Here is a 12,678-nt window from a genome sequence, read left to right as displayed (position 1 = left end):
AGTATATTTACTTGATGAATCACGAGTCTGAATTATTGAAAGGTTCAAGTAATTTCAGGGTGAAGTTGAAAGATCGTCGTGACAAGAGGATAAAGTATCTATGATATGATCATAGAGATGAATATCTGAATTACGAGTTTGGCACAGAATTAAGACATTGTGGAAATTGTTTCACAACTGATACAGCCTGGAACACCATAGTGTGATGGTGTGTCCGAACATCATAACTGCACCCTATTGGATATGATGCATACCATGATGTCTCTTATCAAATTACCACAATAGTTTATGGGTTAGGCATTAGAGACAACCACATTCACTTTAAATAGGGCACCACGTAATTCCAATGAGATGACATCGTATGAACTATGGTTTAAAGAAACCTAAGCTGTCATTTCTTAAAAGTTTGGGGCTGCGACGCTTATGTGAAAAAGTTTCAGGCTGATAAGCTCGAACCAAAAGCGGATAAATGCATCTTCATAGGACACCCAAAACAGTTGGGTATACCTCCTGTCTCAGATCCGAAAGCAATAAGGGATTGTTTCTAGAATCGGGTCCTTTCTCGAGGAAAAGTTTCTCTCGAAAGAATTGAGTGGGAGGATGGTGGAGACTTGATGAGGTTATTGAACCGTCTCTTCAACTAGTGTGTGGCAGGGCACAGGGAGTTGTTCCTGTGGCACCTACACCAGTTGAAGTGGAAGCTTATGATAGTGATCATGAAACTTCAGATCAAGTCACTATCAAACCTCGTGGGATGACAAGGATGCGTACTACTTCAGAGTGGTACGTAATCCTGTCTTGGAAGTCATGTTGCTAGACAACAATGAACCTACGAGCTATGGAGAAGCGATGGTGGGCCTGGATTCCAAAATGGCTCAAGGCCATATAATCCGAGAGAGGATCCATATATGAAAACAAAGTGTAGACTTTGGAAGAACTACTTGATGGTCGTAAGGCTGTTAGGTACATATGGATTTTAAAAGGAAGACGGACAATGATGGTAAGTATCACCATTAAGAAAGCTCAACTTTTCGTTAAGATGTTTTCTGACAAGTTCAAGGAGTTGACTACGATGAGACTTTCTCACTCGTAGCGATGCTAAGAGTCTGTTGGAATTATATTAGCGATTACTGCATTATTTATTAAATCTTGCAGATAGGATGTCAAAACATTGTTTCCTCGACGATTTTCTTGAGGAAAGGTCGTATGTGATACAACCGGAAGGTTTTGTCAATTCTGAAAGATGCTAATAAGTATGCAAAGCTCTAGCAATCCTTCTGAGGACTGGAGTAAGCATCTCGGAGTTGGAATGTATGCTTTGATGAGATGATCAAAGATTTTGGATGTATACAAAGTTTATGAGAAACTTGTATTTCCAAAGAAGTGAGTGGGAGCACTATAGAATTTCTGATGAATATATATTGTTGACATATTGTGGATCAGAAATGACGTAGAATTTCTGGAAAGCATATAGGGTTATTTGGAAAGTGTTTTTCAATGGAAAGCCACGATTAAGCTACTTGAACATTGAGCATCAAGATCTATAAGGATAGATCAAAACGCTTAATGGTACTTTCAAATGAGCACATACCTTGACATGATCTTGAAGGTGTTCAAGATGGATCAGTCAAAGAAGGAGTTCTTGCCTGAGTTGTAAGGTATGAAGTTAAGACTTAAAGCTCGACCACGGCAGAATAGAGAGAAAGGACGAAGGTCGTCCCCTATGCTTAAGACATAGGCTCTACAATATGCTATGCTGTGTACCGCACCTGAAATGTGCCTTGCCATGAGTCAGTCAAGGGGTACAAGAGTGATCCAAGAATGGATCACAGGACAGCGGTCAAAGTTATCCTTAGTAACTAGTGGACTAAGGAATTTTCTCGATTATGGAGGTGGTAAAAGAGTTCATCGTAAAGGGTTACGCCGATGCAAACTTTGACACTAATCCAGATTATTCTGAGTAGTAAACTGGATTCGTATAGTAGAATAGTTATTTGGAATAGCTCCAAATAGAGCGTGGTAGCTGCATCTAGGAGATGATGTAGAGATTTATAAAGCACACACAGATCTGAAAGGTTCAGACCCGTTGACTATAACCTCTCTCACAAGCATAACATGATCAAACCCAGAACTCATCGAGTGTTAATCACATGGTAAATGTGAACTAGATTATTGACTCTAGTAAACTCTTTGGGGGTTAGTCACATGGGGATGTGACCTTGAGTGTTAATCACATATCGATGTGAACTGGATTATTGACTCTAGTGCAAGTGGGAGACTGTTGGAAATATGCCCTAGAGGCAATAATAAATTGATTATTATTATATTTCCTTGTTCATGATAATCATTTATTATCCATGCTAGAATTGTATTGATAGGAAACTCGGATACATGTGTGGATACATAGACAACACCATGTCCCTAGTAAGCCTCTAGTTGACTAGCTCGTTGATCAATAGATAGTTACGGTTTCCTGACCATGGACATTGGATGTCATTGATAACGGGATCACATCATTAGGAGAATGATGTGATGGACAAGACCCAATCCTAAGCATAGCACAAGATCGTGTAGTTCGTAAGCTAAAGCTTTTCTAATGTCAAGTATCATTTCCTTAGACCATGAGATTGTGCAACTCCCGGATACCGTAGGAATACTTTGGGTGTGCCAAACGTCACAACGTAACTGGGTGGCCATAAAGGTACACTACAGGTGTCTCCGAAAGTGTCTGTTGGGTTGACACGAATCAAGACTGGGATTTGTCACTCCGTGTGACGGAGAGGTATCTCTGGGCCCACTCGGTAGGACATCATCATAATGTGCACAATGTGACCAAGGAGTTGATCACGGGATGATGTGTTACGGAACGAGTAAAGAGACTTGCCGGTAACGAGATTGAACAAGGTATCGGGATACCGACGATCGAATCTCGGGCAAGTATCGTACCGATAGACAAAGGGAATTGTATATGGGATTGATTAAGTCCTTGACATCGTGGTTCATCCGATGAGATCATCGTGGAGCATGTGGGAGCCAACATGGGTATCCAGATCCCGCTGTTGGTTATTGACCGGAGAATGTCTCGGTCATGTCTACATGGTTCCCGAACCCGTAGGGTCTACACACTTAAGGTTCGATGACGCTAGGGTTATAAAGGAAGTTTGTATGTGGTTACCGAATGTTGTTCGGAGTCCCGGATGAGATCTCGGACGTCACGAGGAGTTCCGGAATGGTCCGGAGGTAAAGATTTATATATGGGAAGTCCTGTTTTGGTCACCGAAAAAGTTTCGGGGTTTATCGGTAACGTACCGGGACCACCGGGAGGGTCCCGAGGGTCCACCAAGTGGGGCCACAAGCCCCGAAGGGCTGCATGGGCCAAGTGTGGGAGGGGACCAGCCCCAGGTGGGCTGGTGCGCCCCCCCACAAGGGCCCAAGGCGCCTAAGGGGTGGAAAGGGGGCAAACCCTAAGGGCAGATGGGCCTTAGGGCCCATCCTGGTGCGCCTCCCCCTCCCCCTCCCCTTGGCCGCCCCCTAGATGGGATCTAGGGGCTGCCGCCACCCCTAGGAAGGGAACCCTAGGTGGGGGCGCAGCCCCTCCCCTCCCCCTATATATACTTGAGGTTTGGGCTGCCCATTAGACACGAGTTCCTCTCCTCTTGCTGGCGCAGCCCTACCTCTCTCCCTCCTCATATCTCGCGGTGCTTGGCGAAGCCCTGCTGGATCACCACGCTCCTCCACCACCACCACGCCGTTGTGCTGCTGCTGGATGGAGTCTTCCTCAACCTCTCCCTCTCTCTTTGCTGGATCAAGGCATGGGAGACGTCACCGGGCTGTACGTGTGTTGAACACGGAGGTGCCGTCCGTTCAGCACTAGGATCATCGGTGATTTGGATCACGACGAGTACGACTCCATCACCCCCGTTCTCTTGAACGCTTCCGCTTAGCGATCTACAAGGGTATGTAGATGCACTCTCCTTCCCCTCGTTGCTGGTCTCTCCATAGATAGATCTTGGTGACACGTAGGAAAATTTTGAATTTCTGCTACGTTCCCCAACATGGGTTTCTGACATTTACATCAGGTCACACTCGGCACAAACAACACCACACCACACCACACCTGATTCACATCCTCCTCCGAGGACCACCTCCGCCATGACGGCGACCTCTAGTGCATTGTTGGAGAGCCTCTCGACAAAGCATAAGCACGAGCTGACCGCCTTGAGGCCGGCTGACAGGGTTGCCGTGTGAGGCAATAGAGGTCGGCCTGCCGGCCTACTCCTCGGAGGTCTTCGACGATGGAGACAGCCTCCGACGACGAGTCGCGTCCCCTGCCTGCCCTGTTCCATGCCGGCTTGACCATGGAGCATGTGCAGGCGCACTTCATGGATGCCATGGGGGAGCAGCAGCCGGTGCCACAGTCGATGTCAGGGTTCTGGCAGGCGCAGGAGGAACAGGTTACAACTTCTCCCTCCTCAAGTAGGATCGGCTAATGGAAGGCCAAATCTACGGCCAACTCGTGAAGGAGGAAGCCGGGGCGGCCAAGGCCGCGGAGAACCCCAACTTCATCACCGAGCAACGGGTGTTTGTACAAGGTCGCGCGCGCTCGTGCCACCTGCAACGGCGGCCACGGCACAGTCGGACGCGAAGGCGGCGCAAGCGATCACAGACGAGACTGTTGGCAGCTGCGCACCCTTCGCGCTGCCAATAAAGTTTCGAGGGTACCGATTCCACGCCGAGGCATGTCCGTCCATGTCCATCATCGATCTCACGTGAACCGGTGATGGACAGGCTGCAGACTCCAATGAGGAGCGGTAGGGCATGTGAGGCGGCGAGGCCTCGACTCCCGTGAGCCGATCAGTGTCCCATGTTCTACTCTTGCTCATCGGCGGCCGCACTTTCATTCCGTGTGGCTCAGCTGGCCGCCCGACATGGTCACGGAAGGGAAGAATAAGGACTCGCGAGGACGTGTGCCACCTTAGATTTGCACTAAGTTTAGGTCCGGTCGCTTCTATTTAATGAAATATGCCAGAAACATAAAAAAATCGTCTGATTCAGATAAAAATTATTCAATTTTCATGTATTTCATCCGGCTTGTTTAAATACGGTTGAAATGTATGCGGGCATGGTTGGACAACCGACTCCGTGTCAATGTCAACGTCAGATACATATCCCTTTTCTCGTAAAAAAAAAGATACATATCCATTTCATGGTCAGCGTTTGAGATGGCCTAATATGGTATGGCATGCCAAGGCCTGCACTAAAAAAACAATTTCTTTTTGAGAATATCAAAAAGAAAAAACATTTCCAAGACACGGCGCGTGGATGGGCACCGCAACGGTAAGAAATTGCCCGCTCCGGATCCTTCCATCCATCACCACCTCCACTTTCCTTTTACTTCCGCCGCCACGCCACGCGCGCCTCGGCCAAGGACAAGGCTCCGGCTGCCGCTGCCGCCACCGCCTCTGCCCCGGCTATAAAGCCGCGCCCTTTGGCCGGCCCGCTCCTCCTCTCTTCCTCCGCGCCGCGCCGCGCCTCTCACCTCCTCGCCGCGCTCTGCCCGGTCCGCTCCCCCTCCTCCGCTTCGTCCGGGCGGTGCCTCTCTCCTCCGACCTCCCCGCCGCGGTCCGGCCGGTCTGCTGCTCCTCCACCCTTCGTCCGCGCCGCGCGTCTGCCCTCCTCGAGCCGGGTTTCATCTTGCTCTCCCTCCTCGGTCGATTTGCCCGTCTAGAATCGCGTATGGATTTGGTTCTGCTCGTCGCCGCCGCCGCCGGTTTAGATAGATAGATAATCCCGCCCGATTTGATTTTGCTCCTTCTCACCGTTGTCCGTTTAGAATCGCGCCTGATTTGATCTTGCTCGTTCTCGTCGTCATCCGTTTAGGACCGCGTCCGATTTGATTGTGCTCGTTCTCAGTTCGTCAGTTTAGAACCGCTCCCGAGTTGATTTTGCGCGTCCCCGCCGTCGTCAGTTTAGAGTCGCTTGCTTCTGATTTGAATTCTGCTCGTCCTCGCCGTCGCCCGTTTTTGCTCGTCCTAGCCGTTGCCCCGACGCGCCCGCGTGTTCTTGGTCCGTCTCGTCGAGGGTCTCCCGTCTGGTTTGCGATTCAGAAATTTCTGCGTGTGCTTCTGTTGTCTGAGAGTCGCTTTGGATCCTGCGTTTGAGCGTGTTCGTGTCAGCGCGAGCGTTACAGGAAAGGTCGGGTCTTGGTTTTGAAGTTGGATTACGGGCCAGAGATGGAGAGACGGAGAGCGATTGTCAGTTTGTTGTGCTAGTTCATATCGGTTCCTAGGCTCTTGCGTTGTTCGTCGGTTGTTGTCTGATCTCAAACGGCTAGCTTGTTCGTGTTAGCCTAGATGCTCCGGTTCCTATATCGATTCTGATTGTACCAGCTAGCTTGTTTCACTTTCGTCAGGCCAGATGCAGGGGTGATTTTGTTCTGATGGGTGTTAATTTATGTTCTTTCCAATCCAATTGGTTGGTTACTTCCTATCATGCTCTGTTTATGTTCCCATATATGCTGATGTGTGTTCAGGGGTGCCATTTCGAGCAGGCAGGCATAGCAGAAAGTTTTAAAAGAGTGCAAATCATGTGGCTTGCTGCTTGACTAATTGAACACCTGCTGCTACTACTGTAGGACAAGGTTTCCTTCTTTTATTCCTTCTGTTGCTATTTCCATTTTCATATAGGAGTACACTAGATGAATTGCTTCTAGCCCCTTAGACTTCGTTCTGATTGCATAGCATTACTCCAGAATTTTGTCATTGCACACATGCGCATATAATTCTGCTATGAGCATAACTTCCAGAATTTATTTATCTGTGAAAGCACCTTCATCACATGTTTTCTATCAATGCTGCTCATGTCCCTTTTGTTTGTCCTGTTAAATTTTATGCCATCAACTTGAAGCAAATTTTGTATTCACTGGTTCAAATATCAAGAATGCTGACTTCTGTAATTGTCCCTATGTAAGCCATGCACTTGGGAAGCCTGGGCGTGATTAGGATTTGGATTGCTTATAGATTTTATGCTATGTTTGTTTATAACCTAGTTGTGACCTAATATAGTGCAAATCTGCTAATTTTTTAATTTAATTCATGTTCAACGCAAGTAGGCTTTGTTTGTAAGTGGTATTTCTTTTGCGTGTGCATGAACATTCACGCTGTCAATTTTTCTTATCATAATCATTTACTGTGGTGTTTGACAATACATTTCTACTGTTCTTTGTTCCCTTTTGAGGTTCACTAACTCAATTATGCATGAGATATGATATCAATTACTGCTGTCCAGTCACTGAAATAATGCTTTTCTTGCTTTGCCTAGACTTTGTGACAAGAATAAGCATGTGTCTCTGTGCCTACAAACTTGTGGGTAGTGCCGTAGTGATGATGATCTAACTAGCTTCCTGTTTTCAGGAATGAAGATCTGAACTACCCTCACCCCTCTACAGAAACCAGTTTACTCATTCAGTTTCTGGAACTTCTTTATAGCTTTCCGAGCTTACTTCGGTCTTGCATGTATTAGCTTTCTGTTTGTACCCTTATCTATGTCTGTCTCTTTGTGTGTTTCTTGTGTGCAAGTGATCCATTGTGTGTGTCTGACTATGTGTCTGACTGTGTGTGTATGTGCGCCTATCTATGTGTGTTTCTTTGTCTGTTTCATGTGTGCAAGTGCTCCATTATCTGTGTGACTGTGTTTGACTGCTTGGATGTGGTGATTCTGATTGTGTTGCTGCTTATATGATCTGTCCAATTGGTTTCTTATTCATGTTTTGCTTGTGTTCCAATGTCGTCTCCCCATATATGGGGATGTGTTCAGGGATGCAAACCATTTAGGCTTCTCTCCTGCTGATAGATGATGATAGGCTGAGCAGAATAGTTTGACTCTTGTAACACTCACTTGCTTGGCTTCCACTCCTTTGTGTGGCCGATTTGGCATCCAATGCATCTCATGCCTATCTTATATATCTCACTCACTCATCACAACATCCTTTTCCATGTTTTTGTTCCTTTTTTTCTTATCATAATAATCATGTATAATCATGTATATTTCTTTGTGTGTTTCTTGTGTGCAAGCGATCCATTGTGTGTGTCTGACTCTGTGTGTGTGTGATGTGCCCCTATCTATGTATGTTTCTTTGTCTGTTTCATGTGTGCAAACGCTCCATTGTCTGCATGTGACTGTGTTTGACTGCTTAAATGGGGTGATTCTGATCGTGTTACTGATTATATGGTCTGTCCAATTGGTTTCTTGTTCATGCTTTGCTTGTGTTCCAATGTCGTCTCCCCATATGTGGGGATGTGTTCAAGGATGCAAACCATGTAGGCCGTTTCGAGCAGGCGGGGATCCGGAGACGTGCACTGGTCAGGCTTCTCTCCTGCTGATAGATGATGATAGGCTGAGCAGAAAAAATTGATTCTTGTAACACTCACTTGCTTGGCTTCCACTCCTTTGTGTGGCCGATTTGGCATCCAATGCATCCCATGCCCCTTTCCCTGTTTATCTCACTCACTCATCACAACACCCTTTCCCCTGTTTTTGTTCCTTAGTTTTCTTATCATAATAATCATGTTTACCGTGGTGTTTGACAATACATTTTTTGTGATATCTGTGTTTCGTTATGTCTTATGTGGATATCATATTCTTTTTTTGCATTACTGATGTCCAATCACTGGAATAATGCTTCTGTAAGTATTTCAGGTAGGATATAGACAAATGTTACATTTGCTCTTCCTTGCATTGCTAAGGACACTGATGGGTTGGGTTTGCTTACAACGCAGGTATATTTATGGTTTTTACATTTTGTGATGCTGCTGTCTGTAGTCCCAAAACGCTTATTTAGCAATGTTTTCCTTGTTCACTTCACAAGATTATGTATTCATGCTGATAGTAGTATGTTACTCTTTCCAGGACCGAAATTTCTATAAAGAATCATTGGAATATGCTTTTTACATTTTGCTATGCTGATGTATGTAGTTCCAAAATGCTTATTTAGCCATGTTTTCCTTGTTCACTTCACAAGTATTCATGTTGATAGTATGTTACTCTTTTCAGGATAGATAATTCTATAAAGAATCATTGGAATAAATCTTTGAGAAAGAAGATAGATGTCTATGGCACCAGAAATATTTTGGCAATTCCAAGACTCTTCTGAGGGTCATCTTGATCTGAACAACTCATCATTCTAATTTTAGCTCGCCTCTACAGTCATACAAACTGGCATGCCAAGGACTGCTCAGGGTTCCTATCACTTTCTGTTTTACCAACTAAGGCAATCAAATTTTGATCTTCAGCTTGCAAATTTATCACCTTATGGGAGGGAAAGGTTTGCATGTACATGAGCTCTGATTGTCTACATATATACTTGAATTGCTTTGGATTTGTTGGACTACTTTTCTACATGATGTTCTCCATGATTCAGTTGATTTGTTAATTTGAGTATTTTCCTGGTGAGTTCCTCAGGTTCATCTTGTGACACAAAATACAATTTTGGTACATGCAGACTCCGAAATTTGGTGATAAAGAAAAGGTACATCCTAATTTGCTCTATGCGCTCTTACACTTGACTTCGTTTATATAACAGTAGAGGCCTCCTAGCATGTAGTTGGGTAATGCAGAGAGAGGTTTGGAATCGAAGAACTAAAATAATGCAGAGTTGAAGGTTCTGAGCGGGAAGCTTGAACAAATAGTTTACTTTTGCTCATGTCTTCGATTAGTTTCATCCTATCTATGTCTGTTTCTTGTGTGCAAGCACTCCATTGTGTCTGTGTGACTGTGTGTGACCGTGACTGTGTGTGTGACTGACAGTTTGTGTGTGTGACTGACTGTGTGTGTGTATTTCTTTATCCGTTTCTTGTGTGCAAGCGGTCCATTGTGTGTGTGTATGTGTGTGTGTGTGTGTGTGTGTGTTATCTGACTGACTGTGTATTGACTGTGACTGTGTGTGCGTGTGTTGACTGACATTGATTGTGTGTATGTGTGTGTTGACTGTGACTGACAGTTTGTGTGTGTGTGTGTATTTCTTTGTCCGTTTCTTGTGTGCAAGCGCTCCATTGTGTGTGTGTGTGTGTGTGTCTGTGTGTGTGTGTTGTCTGATTGACTGTGTATTGACTGTGACTGTGTGTGTGTGTTGACTGACTGTGACTGTGTATTGACTGTGTGTATGTGTGTGTTGACTGTGACTGTATGTCATTGTGCAAGCACTCCATACCTCTGTAGTTGGTAGTATCATTGCCCTTTGGACACTCTTCAATGCATTGTTGTATATTTTCCTGCCACAAGTATGATGTTTGTGCTCAGAATGATGTATATGTAGAATCCAGGGGTGGATGGAGGTTTTCATGATGGCTAATCTGATTTGTTACGGTTCTGATGGTGTGCTTCTGGTGTTTGAACTGAAGCCGTGGATTGCCCATCAACCTGGTCTGTGTTTGTATGGTAATCCCTCTCGAATTTAACTCCTTCCAATATTTATCTCACGGCTGGTAATACCTTATGAATGCATATCACACATTTTAGCTAGTTATATAGTAATGCCATACTCTTTTGGACGTTCTGTATATTCAAGTGTGGTGAGCTCACATATTCTGTCAGTATCTACCTATGCAGCTGAATTATTTCCAGATAGGACAGAGGTGCAATGTTTACATCCATGGCAGAAGGTTCTTCAACACTGCACTCATCGAAGGTCGTTGGACTCAAGAGGTTTGCCATTGCACTACTGACTTTGCTTGAGAAAAAAAACATCTTGCACATTTTATAGTTATATTTATGATATTTTTTCTACAGGAGGATGACAAAATAATTGACCTTGTAAACAAGTATGGACTAACAAAATAGTCTCATTGCAAGGTATTCTTTTGATTGTTTTATTTTTATATGGTTTGCTGAAATGCATTTCCCCCCTATGTGCAAGGTAAACACACTGGTAACAATTCTCTGTTGATGCATTGCAGGTCAGCTACCAGAACTTCCTGCTGCTGATCCTGGGATGTTTCTGAACATGTTCAATTTATCCGCTCTAGGACAGGTGACTACTGTGCTCCTTTTATGATTCAGTGTAGCTAGTACTCAAATCATGGATAGTCCATTCTGTCATCACAACGCGACCCGATTCACTCTGATTTGCAGTTTATTTGGTGATGGCAGAATGAACCCACCCGTGATCTATTATGCTTCTTTATGTTTTGTTACTTTCTAATTCTTTCTTTCCTTTGCATCGATCCACTTGCTATGCAGCCACTGCCATGACACAGTAGGTATGCTCGATTTTTTTCTTTGTGCTTGAGATTTTTCTTGTTCTGTGATGCATATGTCTGACTACTCTTTTCTTAGGTTACTCGTTATTCTCGGCGTGTTTACTTTGGTGGACTTCCTCCGATTGCTAATGAACAGGTAATTGCCTTGAGTAACTTGTTATTTCTTGGCGTCTCTTTCTCTATTCGCAGTCCGTGCTAACTATTTTGTTCTTCTTTCTTCAGGCGGCTGCTCTATTCTTCAATCAAGTTGTGGCTGCTATCGGGGGAAACACATTTGGTCTAGGTGATGCAGTTGTTAATATGAAGCTGATTTTTGAATTCATTCAAAACATCATAGTTGTTAATATGAAGCTGATTTTTGAATTCATTCAAAACATCTTAGGTGGCATAATCATCTGAATCCAAACATATGGAAGGATGCTTGGACTACTGAGGAGGAACATGCACTGATTAATGCCATCAGGTATTTGGGAATAAATGAGCAGAAATAGCAAAAGTTATTCCTGGAAGGTACTGCATGCCAAACAACTTACATTATGGGTCTTGCTTGTAGTATTAGCTTTCTGTTTGTGCCCTTTCTATCTCTTGTGTGTGTGTGACTGTGACTGTGTATGTGTGACTGACTCTGTGTGACTGCTACTGTGTGTGTGACTGAATCTGTTTGTGACTGTGACTCTCGGTGTGACCGACTGTGTGTGTGTGTGTGTGTTTGAATTAGTATTGCATTTGCTTGATGGTCTGTGCTGTATGCTTTGCTTGATGGTGTGTCTTGAATGCTTTGCTTGATGGTGTGTCCTGAATGCTTGTCTCTCTGTGTGACCGACTGTGTGTGTGTGTGTGTTTGAATTAGTATTGCATTTGCTTGATGGTGTGTGTTGTATGCTTTGCTTGATGGTGTGTCTTGAATGCTTTGCTTGAATGATTGGTGTTGTATGTTTTGTTTGTTGTGGTGTAACACTGCCTTTGCCGGTCCCAAGCCCGGATGTGAAAATGTGGAGGGAGCTGCATTGATATTGCATTTGCTTGATTGTGTGTCCTGTATGCTTTGCTTGAATGATTGGTGTGTTTCTATAATTTGTGTTTTGTATTGTTGTGGTTTAACACTGCCTTTGCCGGTCCCAAGCCCGAATGTGAAAATGTGGAGGGAGCTGCAGTTACCTTCTTTGTATTATTTGCATTACACACAGTTTGCATTACCTTCTTTGTCGTTACTATCCTGATTGAACATAATGTGATAGCATCTGATGAAGCTTTGAAATGCATCCTTCCTTGCTATGAAAAATCTAGGCATGCCAGGAACTTCGTGATTCCTCTCTCAAGCTGTATGAGGTCATTGTTTTTTTTCCGAATAATATGAGGTCAATGTTTACTTACGATAATACCGAAGGGAAGCGAATGTTCGATTGTTCTGGGTGGTGTATGG

General features: G+C 44.5%; 1 long non-coding RNA gene across 1 annotated transcript; it reads left to right on the top strand.

The window, feature by feature from the left end:
* The first annotated feature begins 10,783 nt into the window (after positions 1 to 10,783).
* On the top strand, positions 10,784 to 11,781 carry LOC119329025. Its single transcript, XR_005159268.1, has 6 exons — positions 10,784 to 10,848; positions 10,953 to 11,026; positions 11,236 to 11,255; positions 11,332 to 11,391; positions 11,478 to 11,538; positions 11,638 to 11,781. It is a non-coding gene; the product is annotated as an uncharacterized LOC119329025 (long non-coding RNA).
* Positions 11,782 to 12,678: the final 897 nt, after the last annotated feature.

The sequence above is a fragment of the Triticum dicoccoides genome, chromosome 7A, assembly GCF_002162155.2.
Source record: "Triticum dicoccoides isolate Atlit2015 ecotype Zavitan chromosome 7A, WEW_v2.0, whole genome shotgun sequence".
Lineage (NCBI taxonomy): Eukaryota > Viridiplantae > Streptophyta > Magnoliopsida > Poales > Poaceae > Triticum > Triticum dicoccoides.
Note: the sequence above shows the minus strand (reverse complement) of the source record. Positions and strands in the feature narration are given on the sequence as shown.